This window comes from Gorilla gorilla, chromosome 14, assembly GCF_029281585.2.
Source record: "Gorilla gorilla gorilla isolate KB3781 chromosome 14, NHGRI_mGorGor1-v2.1_pri, whole genome shotgun sequence".
NCBI classification, from domain to species: domain Eukaryota; kingdom Metazoa; phylum Chordata; class Mammalia; order Primates; family Hominidae; genus Gorilla; species Gorilla gorilla.
The window spans coordinates 50,353,503-50,373,250 of NC_073238.2; the positions used below are offsets into that span (position 1 = coordinate 50,353,503).

Consider the following 19,748-nt stretch of genomic DNA (forward strand, 5'->3'; position numbering starts at 1 on the left):
ACCCATAGAGTATTTATTCTGTGCCCCAACAACCCCCAGAATGCCGTGTCTGCAGGAATGATCCATAGGCTGGAAGAAAAAGTGATCATTATGTCAGATGTGATGAATGCAACACCTGGTTAGGAACAACGTGTGCAAAACTGTACACAGCCATATGAGGATGGAAGCATATGGAACTGATCAGAACACAATCTTAGTCTCAGGTAAGGGGGATGGGGTCACACAGATCTTTTAAAAGACTCAGAGGAAGCATGTGGTGGTGGCGATGATGGGGGAGTTGAGGGAGGAGTTGTGAAACCATGAGCCTGGATAGAATTCTTAAAACTGCAATCAGCAGGGCACAAAAACAGTGCATTTGGAGCAACAGGGAATGAAGTAACCCCACTCTGGCTTTCTTAAACTGAGAACTGGCATTTCTTCTCATCTATGGACAATTTCGAGTTCCAGCCTTGAAGTAAGCCCCAGCACATTCGAGAAGAAAAACATACCCCATTACACATGTATTTTTATGATAAGTAGAAATAAAGTATCTAAAGACAAATATTTACTCCCTTTTCTAAAATTAGAAGATTAGATAGGTAGCTGCTGTTCAAAGCACATAAGTGGTTTCACTTCTGATGGCTGAGAGGGCAATAAAACTGTAAGCAAAACATTTAAAAAGCCTCAATTCTCCACAAATTTCCATTTGGATTCTTTTGTTTTAGTTACTTTCTCTCCTTCTACCCAAAGAGTGACTCACAAATAATTCCAGCAGTATATACCCGTCCACATGACACTTAATAAAAGTAATATATCTGGAAAAATGGCAAAAATAGTTTCTAGTTTAAATACTGCAACAGATAGGAGTGAAATGACGAAGTGTGAATATAATTTGGCTCAACTTAAATATAATTTGGCTCAACTTAGTGTTTGACAGAGAGCCCAACAAATCAATATTCCAAAACAACCAAACATTTAATAGCGTTACCTTGCGTCTACTCAAAACTAAGTGGCAGCCAGAGATTTTCTGGCATTAAATCACAGCATGGTACATTTCAATATCCACCATCAATGTGTTGTTTTTCATAAAATACCACTGAAGTCACCACAACTCGTTGGAAACCCCAAAGTCCCATTTTTCAGACTTTTCATCTATTAAGCACCTCTCTGAGAACCCTGTCTAAATTTGGAGTGCTTGTCAGGTACAATTCTGTTTGACTTCTGGTTGTGATTCACACTTCAGTTGAGCTTCCTGTCATTTTAAAATGTCACCCTTGTGGGTTTTTATATAAATAAATGTGGGTGTTCCCATTTTATAAATTTTATAAACAGAAACACCTACATTAATTTATATAGTGGCTTTGATGTTCAAGAAATACTGTATTTAACTCTGAGATGCTCAGGGTTTACAGACTGTTTTTGAACTTCATTCATCAATAATCTACATATAAAGAATCAAACACTCCTGAATCATCCCCCTTTGTCCAAGCCTCCTGAAGGCCATATGGATGTTGCCTGGTATCCCCTGGAATGTGCATCATGGGGGCAGGGACTTACTGTCTTGGTTTTTGCTTTATTGTCAGTGTTGAGAACCTAAGGTTCACAATCAAACACAAAACAGGTGGAGAACAACCCACCTGTTACCCTAGACAGAAAGGCACCTGGGTACTCGGCCTAGGCAGTTTCTGGTTTGAATCCCAGCTATCACTTAATATACCTCTTTAAAAGTTAAACCTGTTGATGGATCCTTAAAATGAAAATAATGACATCTTGCAGCAGAGCTTTTGTGAGAATTAGAGATAATTACATAAAGTGCCTGCCTGACATGAAGATATCCAAATAATCGCTATGAGGATGACGACTTGATAGTGATTAATAAATGCAAACTGTGATGGTTCAAATTAAAAAGCAAGAGAGAAGAGAACTGACCACGGATAGGCGTCATTGTGGAAACTTCTTCCAGACTAGACTGGATCTACCTTAAATAAACATTGAATATACAAGCCATCGTTCCAATTTGATAATCCAACTTGACAATATGTTCAGGTCACCATGATGTCTACTAATGTCAAAAGGTCGATAATCCTGACCCAAGTGTCATCTGCAAACTTAATGAGTATATTTCCTGAGATGACCATAATGCAAGGTCTTTGTGTATTTGTTTGCGGATGTCTGTATCTGATGTCCTTTGGTTGCTTGCATGTAACATGCTGCCAGTGGCCTCATGAGAACAGGACCTGTGTCTGTCTAATTCAACTTGCCTGGAGCCAATACAGCATCACGTGCATGTGGAAATGAACTGATCCTGATATTGATCATGATTTTCATCATCTCAGCTATAAAAAAGATTATTAACTTTTAGCAGAAATCTCCTCCAATGTCACCAGAATACCACAAAGTGCCTTTGGGTTTGCCTTTTAGATATGTTGGAAAAGTCTAGATGACCATTCTGGAGGTCCAGTTCTTCCTCTCCTATCCTGGGGTCCCAGGGATATTACAAGCGACGAAGACAACAATGCTGAAGAGCCAGAGAGAACGTGGGAACTTCTTCCCTCTGAATGTCTTCTCTGCCTCACAAGGAAGCTAGGCCACTAGATCATGGCTTCAGTTAGACTCTGACCATTTTCAAAATATATAAGAGAAAAAAATATGCACAGTTACTCTGCTTCTCATAACTTCAAGGCCTTGAGGCTCTTATTTTTGGAGTAAGTCTGGCATCAGTTACTGAAGAAAGGAGCAAAGAGACGTAAGAAGTATACAGGTATGCCCAATATTACAGAAGTGACCACACCTGCCAGACCACTCACCTTTTTGCTAGATGGGAATTAGGGAAATGGTCAGAATAGGAGAATTTGTTTCTTTTCACCTTTCTAAGAAAATGTGAAAAGAGCTGAACACAATTGTTCTTTTATTGGACAATAATATTTGGTGTATTTTTCCTAGTAGCTAGTCAGGAATTCAACCTTCTTAAAATGCTTTGAAATAACAGCTTTGTTAATTAGCATATACTCAGTTCCTAGTACTCAGCTTGGCACAGAGAATGCAGGCAATAAATATTTATTACATGAATAAATTAATGATGAGTTGGGATTGTCATAAGAAATCTCCACAATCCATTAAAACAGATTATTACATTTTTAAAACATGACCTGAAGGGTAGGTTTTGGCACTCTGACAACTGTAATTAGCCTATAATACTCAGGTAAAATGAGAAGTAATAAAGGTATGATAAACATCTCACACTAAAAGTAAGCGAACACTGGGAAGCGCTTCACAGTATTTGATGAATACTATTCACACGTGATGTTATTTTCTTGCTGTACACAAGATTTTTATTAGAGGCATTCATTGAATTTAACACATCAGGCAAAATGAAGCATCCACTAATCTGAGAAGTCACAAAGCTTTAGGCATCACTGAATACACTGCAGCAAATGTCCAGAAGGAAATATGTATGGTGAACTGTTCATCATAAGTTTGCTCGTGTGCAACACAAATGCCATTTTCCTGCAGATAAGACAAAGGTCCATTTAACTTTAGTCCATAAGAAAGTAGGGGGTGGCGTGGGCGTGGCAGCTCATGCCTGTAATCCCAGTACTTTGGGAGGCTGAGGTGGGCGGATCACGAGGTCAGGAGATCGAGACCATCCTGGCCAACATGGTGAAACCCCATCTCTACTAAAAATACAAAAATTAGCTGGGCGTGGTGGTGTGTGTCTATAATCCCAGCTACTTGGAAGGCTGAGGCAGGAGAATATCTTGAACCAGGGGGTCGGAAGTTGCAGTGAGCTGAGATAGCGCCACTGCACTCCAGCCTGGCGACAGAGTGAGACTCCGTCTATTAAAAAAAAAAAAAAGAAAGAAAGTCAGGGGAAAAGCAGGAAATGGGTAACTTCATCTTTACCAGGAATAACAGGGTTTATTGTACAAAAAAAAAAAAGAAGAAGAAGAAGAAGAAAGGTAATGAAACATGAAAGTTCAGTGTAAAAATCTTCGTATTTATTCTATAATAAGGGTACCTATCTCCTATCATCAGCATTTTATTCTCAAGTAAAAACAGGTCACCATGCCATTACTTTGACCTCATTACCTTTTCTTAAACATGATTAAATAATGAAAGGCAATGGTACTAATAATTCAACCATATTCCTAAACAATGCTAGAAATGTTCTCCAAGCACTCTTCTGTAAAAAAATGCTTTCTTTGGAATTCTTGACTTTAAACGGACTGCAGATATGTGAGAATAGTTGAAGAAAATATGCAGTCTATGGGAAGCATGAACACAAAATGAATGGACTTCTGAGCTATCTGTGCCATCTAATGTCTAGGATTTCCCAGAGAAATGATCTGAATTGAAATCCCACCTCTACCACATACTATGTGATCTTAAATTACTTAACCTCTGAGTGCCTCCATTTATTCATCTATAAAATGGGCATAGAAACAACATACATCTTACAGGGTTGTTGTGAAGAGTAAATGAGACATGATGTTAAACATGTGGGCACAGAATAAGGACTCTGTAAATGTTAGCTGGTATTCCGGTGACTTGGAATTTGGGTAATTCTTCCTATAAGATCAAAAGGAAAACTGGAAAGGAAGAATAATTCAGCAAGACAACTCTTCAAAGACTGATGTGGAGATCCAAGGCCTCTTAGCTTTTAAGAACCTATCTATATTTTCATATGATATATTTCAATACCCATCACAATCTCCAGCATCCCACCCCAAATGTAAGAAATATGTCTGACAAAAGAATTACTTTGATAGAGTAAATAGTAGAGGTTTAAACCCTCTTATTTCTAGAACTATAGGAATTGAACCTACCCCTGAGAATCCAAAATTCTCCATGCTACCTGTCACACCACATCCTAAAATAAGGTCTGCTAGAGACTAAAGGTGACTAAGCAAAGGAAAGACTCATCTGGCTAATTTGGCACACTGTTTTAAAATTGTCCAGAAATCTAAATAGCCAACAGTTAAATAATCATTAACATGATATTGTAAAATGGAAAAAATACTTATGCCATTATATTACAACAAAAGAATAGAGGATATAAAATTAAATATATAGTAGAGTATCTATGCACATTCTGAGTCATTTACACACAACGGCAATGGTAACAGCAATTGTAAAGCTCTTGGTGTAAAATTATGGCTGTTTTTTTTATTTTCTTCTTCGTACCAAATGCTATATTTTCCACCTTCTAAAAACACACAATAAAAAATACAAGTCCCAGATATCAGAATAACAGCAACTTCATCGTGTCTAATTTAAATAGCATTTTATAATATGCTAAGAGCTACAATATACTTAGTGTCATTTGCACCTCAAATAACCCTATGAAGTCTGTTGAGCACATAACATTCCTGCAAGATCAGGCACCTGAGAGAAAGGGTCAAGTCACTTCCCATGTTTAGGCAGCAAGGAAGGAGGGAGGCTAGGAATCAACCCAGGGCTTCTCCACCTCTTCTCATGAGAGTGGTCTGGAACAGAACGGACCTGGAATATTAGAATTCATGGGTAGAGCTGCCCCATTGGTCCTTGGCCACAACACTTCTTTCCTGGGCTGTAAAATGAGTCCAAATGACAGTATTTTCCCAAACAGATTTTGTTACAGTAAGAAACAGGATATTGTTTGAAGTAATCACTGGTACATTTCTCTCTATGGTTTTCATTCACTTAGAGGTGCTGTAATGAACTTAGCATGGCCCAAGTAAATCAGGCACATACATCGTCTTCCATCACAGTGGGGAGGTCTGGAAAGAACCTGTGCTACAGCTAAAGAAACTACCATCAGAGTGAACAGGCAACCTACAAAATGGGAGGGAATTTTCTCAACCTACTCATCTGACGAAGGGCTAATATGCAGAATCTACAATGAACTCAAACAAATTTACAAGAAGAAAACAAACAACCCCATCAACAAGTGGGCGAAGGACATGAACAGACACTTCTCAAAAGAAGATATTTATGCAGCCAAAAAACACATGAAAAAATGCTCACCATCACTGGCCATCAGAGCAATGCAAATCAAAACCACAATGAGATACCATCTCACACCAGTTAGAATGGCAATCATTAAAAAGTCAGGAAACAACAGGTGCTGGAGAGGATGTGGAGAAATAGGAACACTTTTACACTGTTGGTGGGACTGTAAACTAGTTCAACCATTGTGGAAGTCAGTGTGGTGATTCCTCAGGGATCTAGAACTAGAAATACCATTTGACCCAGCCATCCCATTACTGGGTATATACCCAAAGGACTATAAATCATGCTGCTATAAAGACACATGCACACGTATGTTTATTGCGGCACTATTCACAATAGCAAAGACTTGGAACCAATCCAAATGTCCAACAATGATAGACTGGATTAAGAAAATGTGGCACATATACACCATGGAATACTATGCAGCCATAAAAAATGGTGAGTTCATGTCCTTTGTAGGGACATGGATGAAATTGGAAATCATCATTCTCAGTAAACTATCGCAAGGACAAAGAACCAAACACCACATGTTCTCACTCATAGGTGGGAACTGAACAATGAGAACACATGGACACAGGAAGGGGAACATCACACTCTGGGGACTGTTGTGGGGTGGGGGGAGGGGGGAGGGATAGCATTAGGAGATATACCTAATGCTAAATGACGAGTTAATGGGTGCAGCACACCAGCATGGCACATGTATACATATGTAACAAACCTGCACATTGTGCACATGTACCCTAAAACTTAAAGTATAATAATAATAAAATAAAATAAAAATAAAAATAAAAATAAAGAACCTGTGCTAACAACAGGCCTCTTTTCCTTTCTTTTGCATCATAATTCAGAAACTAAGGCCTTAAGCAGCCCTAGGTAGAGTGGATCTTGGTGCCACACCTCAGCTCTGCCTCCTCGAGGACAATCATGCTGCCACTGAAATGCCACGGTTCTTTCCAGTAGGTTTCCAATCTGCTTCTTGGAGGTATTCCCTTCTCTCCTAGGAGCTGACACAGCAGGCAGCATTTCCTGCAACACCCTCCAAAATTACTATGCTAAATGAGAAGAGTCTGCTGCCCCCCACAGAACACAAATCTGCTTTGTCTTCAGCCAGATGTTTTATAGGGGACATCTGTGTTAGATGGAAAACAAAAAGTTACTGGTCTACATATTAGGGAGCAAAAAGGAATGATGTAAACGCACTTGTAAAACCGTTCAAATTTTTCAAGTACAGAAAGAAAAAACTTAAGTATTAATAACATAACCATGGACTATGACCACACCAATTAATATTTTAAAAATCCACAAGACATCTTTCCAGCATTTTATATTGATTCCTGAAAATTTATGGTTATCAAAAAACAGAGCCAAATTTGCTAAGCCTGTAAAGTCATTCGGTTCCTATTATTCTGGCAGTAAATGACCTGGCTGATTTCATGCTGGGCAACAAAGATAAATTTATCTGTATCTAGTTAAAATGCATTTGACACTGTACATAGTTTTGGCTAGCTACACTGTCTTGGTCTCAAGTTAAAAATAAGAGGCCATGTAAATCAATCCTAAACTCTTTACACAAAGCCACAATAAAAAGAACTGCTTGGTATTCAGTGAATATAAGCCTCTCTAAATAAATCTTAAACTCAGCTTTGGAGAACTTCTATGTAAAACGTGTATAATATAGCTTTTACAGGCCAAAAATTAAATCCTTAGATTTAACAAATTCCACTTTTAAACGTTTTCTTTGGCTGAATCTTGATAGAGAACAGTCTTTTTTTTTTTAACTAATTCTCATAATTCTTTTCCAAAAATTATACTAGTTAATCTGATCAACAAAGACAGCTTGAAAAATACTTCTCATGACCTAAGAAACAATAGGGCCTAAGACACACAACTCAAATTAAATGTGTTCTCCACAATAAACTTCTGGATTGCTTTAAGAAAATGCAGGGGGGAAATCCATAATTCATCTCACTGGTTTCAACACAGGGCATTTCAAATCCTCTTTCCAAGACCATGAGTGATGGGTGCTACAAAGTACGTAGTCTTTCAAAACACACTGAACTGGTTTGGATGAGTTGAAAACTCCAGTTTACTGTGAAGGTAAGCCAAGACCAAGGAAAAATAAAATAAAATTTGTTACTGTTTTTAAATATAGCAGTCAGATAAAAGTTATAGCTTTATATTTAATAATATAATGTCACTTTAGCATAGTCTAACGCATTTTTCAGTGAATACAGTTTTCACATCACATTATAGCAATTTAATCTTAATAATCCCATGAGACACTTAGCATTAATTTCTATTTGTCAGATGAAGAAACTGAAGTTTTGTAGGAATTGATCACTGATGAAGAAAGAAACTAGGCACAAAGCTTTGTTGGAAAAGTAGAGTCCAGAAAATAATGCTTGGAAAATATTATTCTGAACTCTATTAAACTAGAGAAAAAGGTTTCAAGGGCTCTGGATTCTTTTAAAACACAGTCCTCTTCCTGAATCCTAGCGATATTAAATTAAGTTTAAATTAAGCTAAGTGACTACGCCAACATGCAACAGAAATAAAGACAAGAAGTGAAGAAACCAAGAATACACCACTATTCATGGTTCTTTCTTCAATGAGAACATTTCTTAATTTGTTAACATTGATTTTGTTTTTCACCCTGAGGCTCCACATATCAGGCCACTTGAAAGCAACAATGCTTGCTCATAAGGCAACTTTCAGTCACCAGGGCAGTGACGGAAATGACCTGCTTCATCTCCCCTATATTCATGGTATGTTTCCTTCCCATCCCCTCCACCCATCAAATTAGACTCCCCTCCAGAGGACAGGTCACCCTTCCCAGAGTCGCCACCTCTTCCCACCTGGATCCTTGCCTTCACTCAGGTTGTGTCACAACATCAGCCTTATTTTTGTGTTGCTTTGGAATTGCCTCTAAATGTCTCTTGTTTGGGTGTCCCCCCATTACTCTCTGAGCAGTGATAGTACTCAACTTGTTAGGTGTACACCATAGTGAACCACAATGCATATAATCTAAACATTTTAACTGTCAGAACTTAGTGCTATACCTTAAAATTAACACTAGAAAAAAAGCATCCATCAGCGGTAGGATTGAACTAGAATGATCACATGTGCTCCAGCAGGATGCCTTGCCTTTACTGCAATCAGCCAGTCAACAAAGAACTCTTTGAGGGCCAACTTTATGTCTGGTGAAGAGTGAGGTTAGAATGAATTTTGATGCAAGAGGCTTGTGTTATGAAAAATAAAATAAAATCCTTAAGTCTCCAAGGAAGCTCAGAATATGACCATTCACATTTGTTGCATAATGCCTGAAAAATTGAAAAAAAAAATATGGTTTTTTAAATCCAAAAGCATCCTAAAGTGGCTGCAGTCCCAGTCCTGACCCAGAGGCAATAACAGCATCTTCCAAAGAAACCATTTGTTTCTTTTTAACAAGGACGTAATACAAGTTTCAAAACTTATCTCACGGGATGGTTCTGAGAATTACAAGTAACAAAGCCCATGAAAGTCTTTTGAAAAGGGCTGGGTACTCTATAAACGTAAACTAGTAGTAACAGTACTGGACTTCGCTAGTCTACCTCTGTAAAGGGTGACCAAGAGGACTCAAAAGTGATCCAAGTCACCCCAGTTTTTGGTCAGAGAATTGCTATGAGGTTAGGTTAGATATTTATCAAACAAGGTCACACTAATTTCAAGTTTTTACCATTAGGTTGTTCTTACTTGCAAAGTTTCTGCAAGGATTGGCTGACCACATTCTCCTTCACTTTTGGTTTTTACCAGCTGTTATGTATCATTTTTTCCCATCTTTATTTTTTTTTAACTTAATTTTTTTTTCTTTTGAGATGGAGTCTCGCTCTTTGTTGCCCAGGCTGGAGTGCAATGGCGCGATCTCGGCTCACTGCAACCTCCGCGTCCTGGGTTCAAGCGATTCTCTTGCCTCAGCCTCCTGAGTAGCTGGGATTACAGGCAACTGCCACCACGTCCAGCTAATTTTTTGTATTTTTAGTAGAAACAGGGTTTCACTATGTTGGCCAGGATGGTCTCTCTAACTCCTGACCTCAGGCAATCCACCCATCTCAGCCTCCCAAAGCACTGGGATTACAGGCTTGAGCCACCGCACCCGGCCCCCATCTTTATAAAGAGAGAGACATGGTGTTCTGGAAGAAAGAGAAAAAGATACTTGCTTGGCCTCCAAGCTAGGTCACTTGGAGCAAAATGAGTCAGTCTACAAGGAAATTTTTTTATATAATTGCGTAATAGAATGCACATTTCTATTCTTCTGCTTGTAGCATTTTAACACTTCAGAATTTTTGACCAGAAATAATATGAACATATCTCGTTACACTGCCACTGGAGTGCTTCATTCTATTTGGAGCCCAAATTTCCCAGGAAATTGAACACTTAAAACTCCAAAAATATACTAAGATTTCTCTTTTCTTAGTATATACATGTAATAGAAGAGATGTAATCTCTATAAAATACAACTTCATTTTAAATAAATAAAATTAACATTTGTGTGGCACTTTCTATGTGATTTTATAAATATTTCATTTAAGCCTCATTCTGTTAAGTATTATTATACTCACTTCAGATATGAGGAAACAAATTCAGCAATATTAAGTAATATGTACAGATAGTGAGAGATGAAATGGGGTAGAAACTCAAGTATGGCTAATTCCAAATCCCACATTCTTTCTACTATGCTATGTTACTCCATATCAAAGTATAAATTAGTGGCTATCATGAAAGCTAAAGTTTACCAGGAAGTACAGGTGTTAGATGCTGGACTAGGCACTTTGAGTTATTTCATTTAAGTCTCATAATAACTCTAAAAGGCGAGAATGCTACCATCCAAATTTTACAAATTAGGCAACCAAGGCTAAGAAACACTAAAGAATTTTCCCAGTTCACACAGCTAACAAGGAGCAGAAGACAGACTCACACTCCAGTTTGATTGACATAAAGTGCATGGTCCTTACCACTAGACTATATTGCTTTTTGGTTGTAGGGAAAAATCTTACATTAATTAATTCAAACACAACAGAACTCGAATTTTGTTGTAAAAGCTGAGAGCTTGCAAATCAAAACTGGAAAAATACCAGTAAAGATATATTGATCGAGAGAGGCATGCCAAAGAAATTAAAATCTAAATTACTCCATATGGACCAAATTCTCGATTTTAATAATTCAAATATCAGATTGAAGCCATTCTTACTACCCTACTTCCTTCACCAGCTTCCTCTCCATTTCTTCCTGAAAGACTTGTCTATGTTTGCATCAATTTCTCCTCTAATTTGTTTTCCTAAACTAGCTCCCTCACCTATTTCCACCAAACTGCTTCTGTCAAGATCATCAGACACCCCCAGGTTATTTTACTCAATCATCACATTTTCAGGACTCATCTTATCTGAGCCATTAGCAGTGTATGCACAAGTGTCCCTCTGTCCCAGATATGCTTTCAGGGCATGCCATTCTGCTGACTTGATTCCTATCTAACCAGTCACTCCTTTTCAGTTCTTTATGCGGGTGCCCTTTCTTTTTCCCATCTCTTAATTTTGGAGCAACCTAAGGTCAGTCACTGAAACTCTTCCCTTCTCTAATGACACGTATTTCCTTGGTGAGCTCATCCAGTTTTATTGCTTTAAATATTATCTATATGCTAATGTCTTCCTGATTTATATCTTCAGGCCAGACTTCTTTCCTGAATTCCAGCGTTGTAGCCAACTGCCTATGCAGTAACTTCTCTTGTACAACTAACAAGAGATCTCAAACTTATCACATCTAAAACTGAGCACATCTCTTCTTCTACCCCCAGCCTCTAGAAATTCACTAACACATATTAGGTGATCAATAAAGCTGTTGGACTGAATAGATACAATCCAGCCAGATGACAATGAGTCTCAAAAGAAGAATCACAGCCATACACCCTGCAACCAGCAGCCCTACCTTGTTAAAAAGAGTCATCCAAATCCATTACAAAACCACAGTAATTATTTTACTACAGTCATGAAAGTTGGAAGTTTCTATAGAACTGGAAATTATGTAATATAAGGTAATCACAAAGAATAATCATTTTCTGTTGTATCATAATATATAACATCAACAAGATCTCATTATAATTCATGCTCATTACTACATGGATTCCGGGATATCTCACCTCAAATCCTCTAAGATATTACTCGCTTATCCAGAATAGCCTATGAGAAGCAAAGTTTAATTCTCTACTGTACCACTTACAGCTACTACTTTTTAAAACAGCTCTATTGAGGTATAACTTACATGCCATAAAATTCACTCATTTTAATCGTATAATTCAATGATTTTTAGTAAATACATACAATTGGCAACCACCACCACAATTCAGTTTTAGAACACTTTCATCACCTTGGAAAGAGTCCTCATGCCTGTTTGCAGTCATGCTATCCTCCTATATCCAGCCCCAGACAACCACTAATCTATCTGTCTTTATGGATTTGCCTTTTTAGAAAACAGATACTATTTTTAAGGGCCTCTTATGGGATAGATACCGAAGTAAACATTTCACATAGGCTATCTCACTCCCATAACAACCATAAGGTACCATTATTTGCCCAATTCTAGAGATAACGAATATGAGGTTCAGAGAGGGTAAGATAAGAGTCTCACTTAACTATGTGGGTTTACAAAAACAAAAAACAAAAAAAAAACTACCTCTAAAAGCAGGTATCTGAAGATATCTGACAGATAAAACAATGCCATGAATTTGCACAATGCTATCACCCAAAACAAGCAAGGAAGATGAATGGTGTCCTGTTAGGGTTTAATTTCATCACCACCTGCTGTAACACAAATCAGCCCTCCAGACAGCCAAGGAGGATGGCTCTGTCTGGCTCACACCTGAACTATGGAAATGGAGCTTGCACGTGTCCTTAACACTTATTCGAAAAATGAGGACCTTGCTACCTCTCATCTCAAAGATTTGCACATCATTGACCTCCTCGTGCAGCATACATCCACGAAACAGACATGTGGACCATGACCACAGACAGATCCGCACCTGAATTACTATGCCTAAAAGCTTATAAAGTCATGTTCAAAAATCGGTATAACCCAAGTTAGGGATGTATTTCTATAAGAACTATAATATCTGTTGTATGCCAATACAGAAAATGTGGGTTACAGTTCTTTGTTTTTTGTTTTAATTGGATAACCATTTAGTTATGGTACATTTACATGTACTATAATCTCTAGTTCTTCAAACCGGTATATTAGAAAATGTGCATCAGACACAGTCTGGTATCAGTGTCATGCTACCACACTGATTTGCAAGGATGAACAATTCTTAGCTTCTTTCATTATTGCTCACTGCTAAATTTAAGAAGGAAGACCTCCCATCTTAAAAACAGAGAAGACGGCCGGGCGTGGTGGCTCACGCCTGTAATCCCAGCACTTTGGGAGGCCGAGGAGGGCAGATCACGAGGTCAGGAGATCGAGACCTTCCCGGCTAACACAGTGAAACCCCGTCTCTACTAAAAATACAAAAAATTAGCAGGGCGAGGTGGCGGGCACCTGTAGTCCCAGCTACTCGGGAGGCTGAGGCAGGAGAATGGCATGAACCCTGGGGGGCGGAGCCTGCAGTGAGCTCCAGCCTGGGCGACAGCGAGACTCCGTCTCAAAAAAAAAAAAAAAAAAAAAAAAAAAACAAAACAGAGAAGACAATACAGTTTATTTGGGATCTTATTATTGCAGAAATAGATTATCTGTTGTTGAATAAATCATTGATAGCAAGCGACTGAAAAAACAGAGTTGAGGACAAAGATGCTCTAAAATGCTACACAATTCTCAGCTCCTATAGACACCTATAGCTTTGGTAACTGCCAGGAGAATAAAGATCAGGAACAGCCATAGTAATCCTTCAGGCTGAAAATCAAGATGGAGGCCCCCCCCATAAGCGGGTCCTAAGAGTCCCACTGCCTGTTACTGCCAAGAATGAAGTCACTCAGTAGCAGACTCGCAGCTCCTTATGCTTTGTGCAGCCAAGGCTGCTCCTTAGCAACCAATGTCGACAACTGGGTTTCCAAGGAAACCAGAAAGCCCAATTTATAAAACTATGAAACAAAGCAACTGTAAAGGCAACACTAGACACAGAAGGTAACTCTATTCTTACCATTGCTACTGAATTTCTGCCAGTGAAGTGGTACAAATATTTTATTTCTAAATGTTTAAGGGGGGGAAAAACCCAATCTTTAAAGTAGACCACATTACTCCCTGACCTCCACATCTTTCTGTAGCAGGATGGCAAATACATTTTTAGGATTCAAATGAGAGATAGCATCAAAAATTTGTGTCTCAAAAAAATTAGATGGGTTATTGAAGGTGAAGAATATTTTCAGAATCATCTGCGTGGTTTTAAATTCCTTCCAGATCACAAGGATAATTCTATTGACTCTGCTCATGTATAAAACAAGTAGATATATTTGCCAGGCTCTTTTCCATTAGTTCTGATACATAATTACTATGGCTTCCTGAATAACACACTTTTTATCACGCAGGGGGTAATAGACAGAAGCACAGAGTTAGGGGAAAATATGAATGAGGATGAAATAAATAAGGCAGAGATATTACTTGTATGCGACATCTGAGTATTTTGGGAAATCAAGCATATGTCAGATGCCACCAACTGCCTTATAATTTAGGGCTCCCAGACAATTTAAAAAAGAGAAGTAAAGAACTATTTCTACGAAAAATTTCTCTCTATTGACTGCCTCTTAAGATAGATCATTACTTCTTTACTGGAGAGCCTAGGGTGAATTATTTAACCTATGAGCCTCAAATTCTTGTCTGCAAAATGTGCATGAAATGAAGAAGAGTTAAGTGAGATGATATGTATGATAGCTTAGCTATAGTGTAGCACTAAGAAATGCTAGTGTTGACCGGGCGTGGTGGCTCACGCCTGTAAACCCAGCACTTTGGGAGGCCGAGGCAGGCAGATCACCTGAGGTCAGGAGTTTGAGACCATCCTGGCCAACATGGTGAAACCCATCTCTGCTAAAAATACAAAAAAAAAAAAAATTAGCCGAACACAGTGGCACATGCCTGTAGTCCCAGCTACTTGGGAGGCTGAGGCTGGAGAATCACTTGAACCTGGGAGGCGGAGGATGCAGTGAGCTGAGACTGCACCACTGCACTCCAGCCTGGGCAACAGAAGCAGGCTCCGTCTCAAAAAAAAAAAATGCTAATTTTGTCTTCTTGATCCTTCCTTCAATATGTCTTGCATTTCTTATTCTCATCATGCTTTAAAAAAATCTGCAAGATTATTTTTCTTAAGAGTCAAAAGAATGAATAGAAATCACTGCATAAAGTGTTTCACCGTGAGAAAATTATGTTAAAAAATGTATGAGGAGAAATACCAAATGAGTAAGGTTACCCATTCAGCATGTTAATAATGTAAAAGATGCCCTATTTCTCCTGTCTCCTTGACTAGGTGGTCCTTGCACCAGGAATTTATGGGCACTTTCACAATTATCATGGATCTTATTTTTAAATATCATCTTCATTTTCCCAGTCTTCCTGACAGAATAAAAACTGTTCCTGAAAACTGCTGACCACTCAGTTCTCAAAAATAACTTGAGAATTAATGCAACTAGTCATTTGCTGAATTCCTGAAAAAGCTCTGATTGAGCTTGAGTTCTCCTTCCATCTCTGCTATTGTACGTCCTTCTGATCACTCCTGAGAACTCTCTCTCTACATATCTTAACAGCAGAAGAACTTTTCAAACCTTGTTTTCCCTGGCAGAATATAGTAAGACCCTAGTCCTTGTTTCAGTAGTGAAATTCTATTAATTCAATGATTTGTGGACTCCTTACGAGCTGCACAGTGCCGTTCCTGATGCCAGGGAAGAAGAGAAGTTCCGATTGCACCTGCCACCTAGTATTGATGTGGGTAATATCTACCCATGGGCCCTGGCTCTGCCCTCTGAAGCAATGTAGACTGAGTCACCTCTGTCTTCTACATAATGCTTTCCCAAATGTTTGAAGATGGACATTCTGTCCAAAAAAGAATAATGGGCCAAAACTTAGATTATAGTTTCTTCTTTCACATATTTTAAAGAAATATCAAATGTATCATGTAACCTTTCTGACCTTACCTTCCTTGTCTATATAATAGATATGATAATGCCCCCAGTGGAAAGCTGGAGAGGAGGAGGGGGAGGAGAAAGAGAGGAGGAGGAGAAAATATAGGTAGAAGAATAGAGAAAGTTGTGCCACTTACTGAGCACTTACTATCAATACCTTTCCAAGCACTAATGCTTCTCAACTACCCAGTGGGGTAATCACTCTGTTCTGTCCCAATTTTACAAATGGATACACCAAGACTTGCCCAAGGTGACACTGCTATAAAGTCTTAACCACTATTTTATCTCCTTTCTGTATCCCATGCTCTGTATGCCAAAAATTGTAACATATTTTGCAAACATAATTATTTTCCAGCCTAAACAATCACAGTTCCATCAACTACTCATTATGTTACCTTATGTCATTTGGATTCAAAAAGTTCTCAGAAATCTACTTGCCCCCCTTCTAGATGTCACCTGGTTTGCCAGCATCCCCCTGGAAATGGGTCACAGAGGCAGTTTGGCAATTTTTGTTAAGAGGGTATTAAATACCAAGTACTCTGCTAGAGCTGGAGACAGGAAAGATGAACAGACAGTCCTTGTTCTCAGGCAGCTAAAAGTCTATTAGCACTAAAGACTTGCAAGCAGAAAATATATATATAAAGAAAATTTCTATAATAAAGCACAAAGAAGATGTGATGGTAGGAACATGAAAGGAGAGCCAGATGCAGTCAACACAGCAAACAGATTGATGACTTGGGGGAATGCAGTAAGACCACCACCTCCCAAGGGCCATACACCTTTCTACACATGTCCCTGTTCTGTGGTTGCTTTAACAAATCATAACACATGGCTAGCTTATTCTGTATCAAAACCTGCATTATTTTTCATGAATTCATAATATCAAGCTATTGCCCTGGCCAATGCTGATGTTGGGGACATACATGGAGAATGTGCAATGTCACGAACATTAATATGACTTTGTGAGCTCTGATCCATAACTTTGGTGTGTCATAATCACTGGATTTTCTCACTAACCAGTAATTTAGTAAGATAGTCCTCTGGACTGAATATCTGTGTCTTTCCAAAATTTGTACGTTAAAATCTAATACCGAACACGATGGTATTTGGAGATGGAGCCTTTGGAGTGATTAGGTTTAGATAAAATCATGAGGGTGGAGCCCCCATCATGGGATTAGTGCCCCTGTAAGACAAGGAAGAAACCCCAGAGCTTCCACTCTACGCCATGTGAGGACAGAGCAAACCAAGAAGAGGGTCCTGAATAAGAACTGAATCTGCCAGCACCTTGATCTTGAACTTCCCAGCCTTGAGAACTATGAGAAACATATGTTTGCTGTTTAAGCCACCCAGTCTATACTATTCTAGGACAGCACCTCAAACAGACTAAGACAATAAGCATACCACTTACGTCTTCTTCCAACACACAGACTAAAATGTGGCTCTAGATAATGCTCATGGAGTCAAAGTCTGGGGTGTGCTACTGAAGCCCCTCCAAGCTCTTGATGATCTGTTATCTGTACCAGTTGGGAAGAGTTCTTCAACTGAGTAGAAATCTCCCACAATTCTTTCATTTCAGCTACCAGAAAGCCATAATATTGTAATGCATTATTATTTAAAGTGGTTTACAAATTGTAGATACTGAAACCTTTTCAGGGTGTCCAGAGGGATGAGCTATCTCTAAATGAAGATGAAGTATCTGAGCACTGGAGCAAGTGGATGGTGAGACACCACCAGTTGCAGTCTAAGTGCAGATGAAAAGACAAAGTCAGATTAGCTCTTGGTAGACAGACTTTCAAATGGTCTTATTTTATGTGAATTTGAAATAGTGACATAAAACATTAAAAGGTTGTCACTTTACACTTCCAATTTTACGTAATGTGAATCATTTCCTACAAAAAAAATAGGTCTGATTTTTGTGAATTTTGCATTTTTACTAGGCTTTGGAAGGCAACTCCCCCTCTAAAATGTGACTCGCTGCACCGAGGGAAGGTTGCATGGAGAAGAGAAAACCGAGGGGGATGGTGGACAGATACTCAGAAAAGGAGCTCTGCAGTCAGGGAGAGAAAATCAACCAATGAGCAGGACATGGCATCAAAACACTTTACATTAAAGAACCTGTGTGTCTCAATGGTGCAGAAAAGCCCCTGTGGCTACATGGCTAGAGATGAGACCATGTCAGGGCGGTTGTGGAAATGCCTAGAATGTTACTCTGCAAAGTCGCAGTAGATCATAGAAAGAGGAAAACAACAGATATGCTGGCCATGTGCAAATGGAGGCTGATCCAGCAGCTCAAAACTAAAGTTACTGCAAGGGATAACAAAGATGAAAAGAAACTTGTGCATGAGGATATAGAAGCCTTCAGAATTTAATGAGCTGGGCAAGTAGAGAAAAGGAACATTAAGAAAACCTCTGCTGGACACGGTAGCTCATGCCTATAATCCCAAAACTTTGGGAGGCTGAGGCGGGAGGATCGCCTGAGGTCAGGAGTTTGAGACCAGCCTGGCCAACATGGTGAAACCCTGTCTCTATTTAAAATACAAAAAAATTAGCCAGGCATGGTGGCGGGCACCTGTAATCCCAGCTACTTGGGAGGCTGAGGCAGGAGAATTGCTTAAACCCGGGAGACGGAGGTTGCAGTGAGCCACGTTCGCACCATTGCACTCCAGCCTGGGGGACAAAAGTGAGACTCCATCTTAAAAAGAAAAAGATAACCTCAAGTTCTGAAGACTAGAGTACTTAGTACCAACAGCATCATCAGGAATATTCTGTTTCTTAGAGCAAGGAAAATGAATTGCTACAATTTTTAAAAAATTGTTTCAAGCATTGAAAGAATGCTCCATCAATAGCTGAAGATACCCAAAAGGCAAGCAATGAAGGGATCATTAAGAGCTATTGACTTGTGATGCTGCACATAGAAGTAGTAGCTGTACCTTACCCAATGCTTGGGGAGCCAAATATGTTAGATTCTGAATTTTTCAGATTTTAGAAAAATGGTGCAGCACATACATCACACATTACTTATCCTTACCAATGACATCTGGGCAGTGGCCTTTGATCAGCATATTAACAATTCTGCAGTGACATACACACATGTTCACATTAGGTGGGATCAATGATGACTATAAAAGCTTCATATTATTTGGGTCAGGTTTTGCCAACAAAGGAGTTATGGGAAAAAAAATGTCTGTTTCTACAGCTTTTGGAGATTGGGAATAGCACTGAGCTGGTATTTGAGGTAACTGAGAGTTAATGAAGAAGGAAGGTGAGAAAGGAGAGCAAGGCCTAGCTTGTGGGGATAACCAGTGTTCGGGTGGAGGGCATAAGAAAGGAAAGCCGAAAGGTGAGACAAAGAGGCAGCAAGAAAACCAAGAGAACACGATATCATGGAGGATCAAAGGAGAGAGAAAAGCAAGCTGGAAATACCTGTGAAATCAAAACATCAAAATATAGGAATTAGGGACTCAATAAAGCTTCTGGTCCATGTCGGGTTATCTTACATAGGTCAAGGATATTACACATATTCAAGGGAAATATTCATCAAGGTCAACAGCATTTTGAATCTGATCTGTCAGTTTCCTTCAGTGGGCTGAAATTGAATTACTACCTTGCTCCAGGTAGTGCTCCATATTGTACTTCAGTCTACTTCCATCT

The 19,748-nt window shown here is 38.9% G+C and overlaps 1 protein-coding gene and 1 long non-coding RNA gene across 5 annotated transcripts in view; one reads left to right on the forward strand and one right to left on the reverse strand.

Annotated features, from left to right (window-relative positions):
- The window catches only part of DCLK1 (doublecortin like kinase 1), a 354,676-nt gene that overhangs the window by 284,404 nt on the left and 50,524 nt on the right, over positions 1 to 19,748 (reverse strand). The gene's annotated exons all lie outside the window — the stretch shown is intronic.
- Positions 14,041 to 19,748, forward strand: part of LOC129526493 (uncharacterized) — a 31,315-nt gene continuing 25,607 nt past the window's right edge. The window contains exon 1 of the long non-coding RNA XR_008671152.1: positions 14,041 to 14,112. This is a non-coding gene — a long non-coding RNA (uncharacterized lncRNA). The remainder of the gene's footprint in view (positions 14,113 to 19,748) is intronic.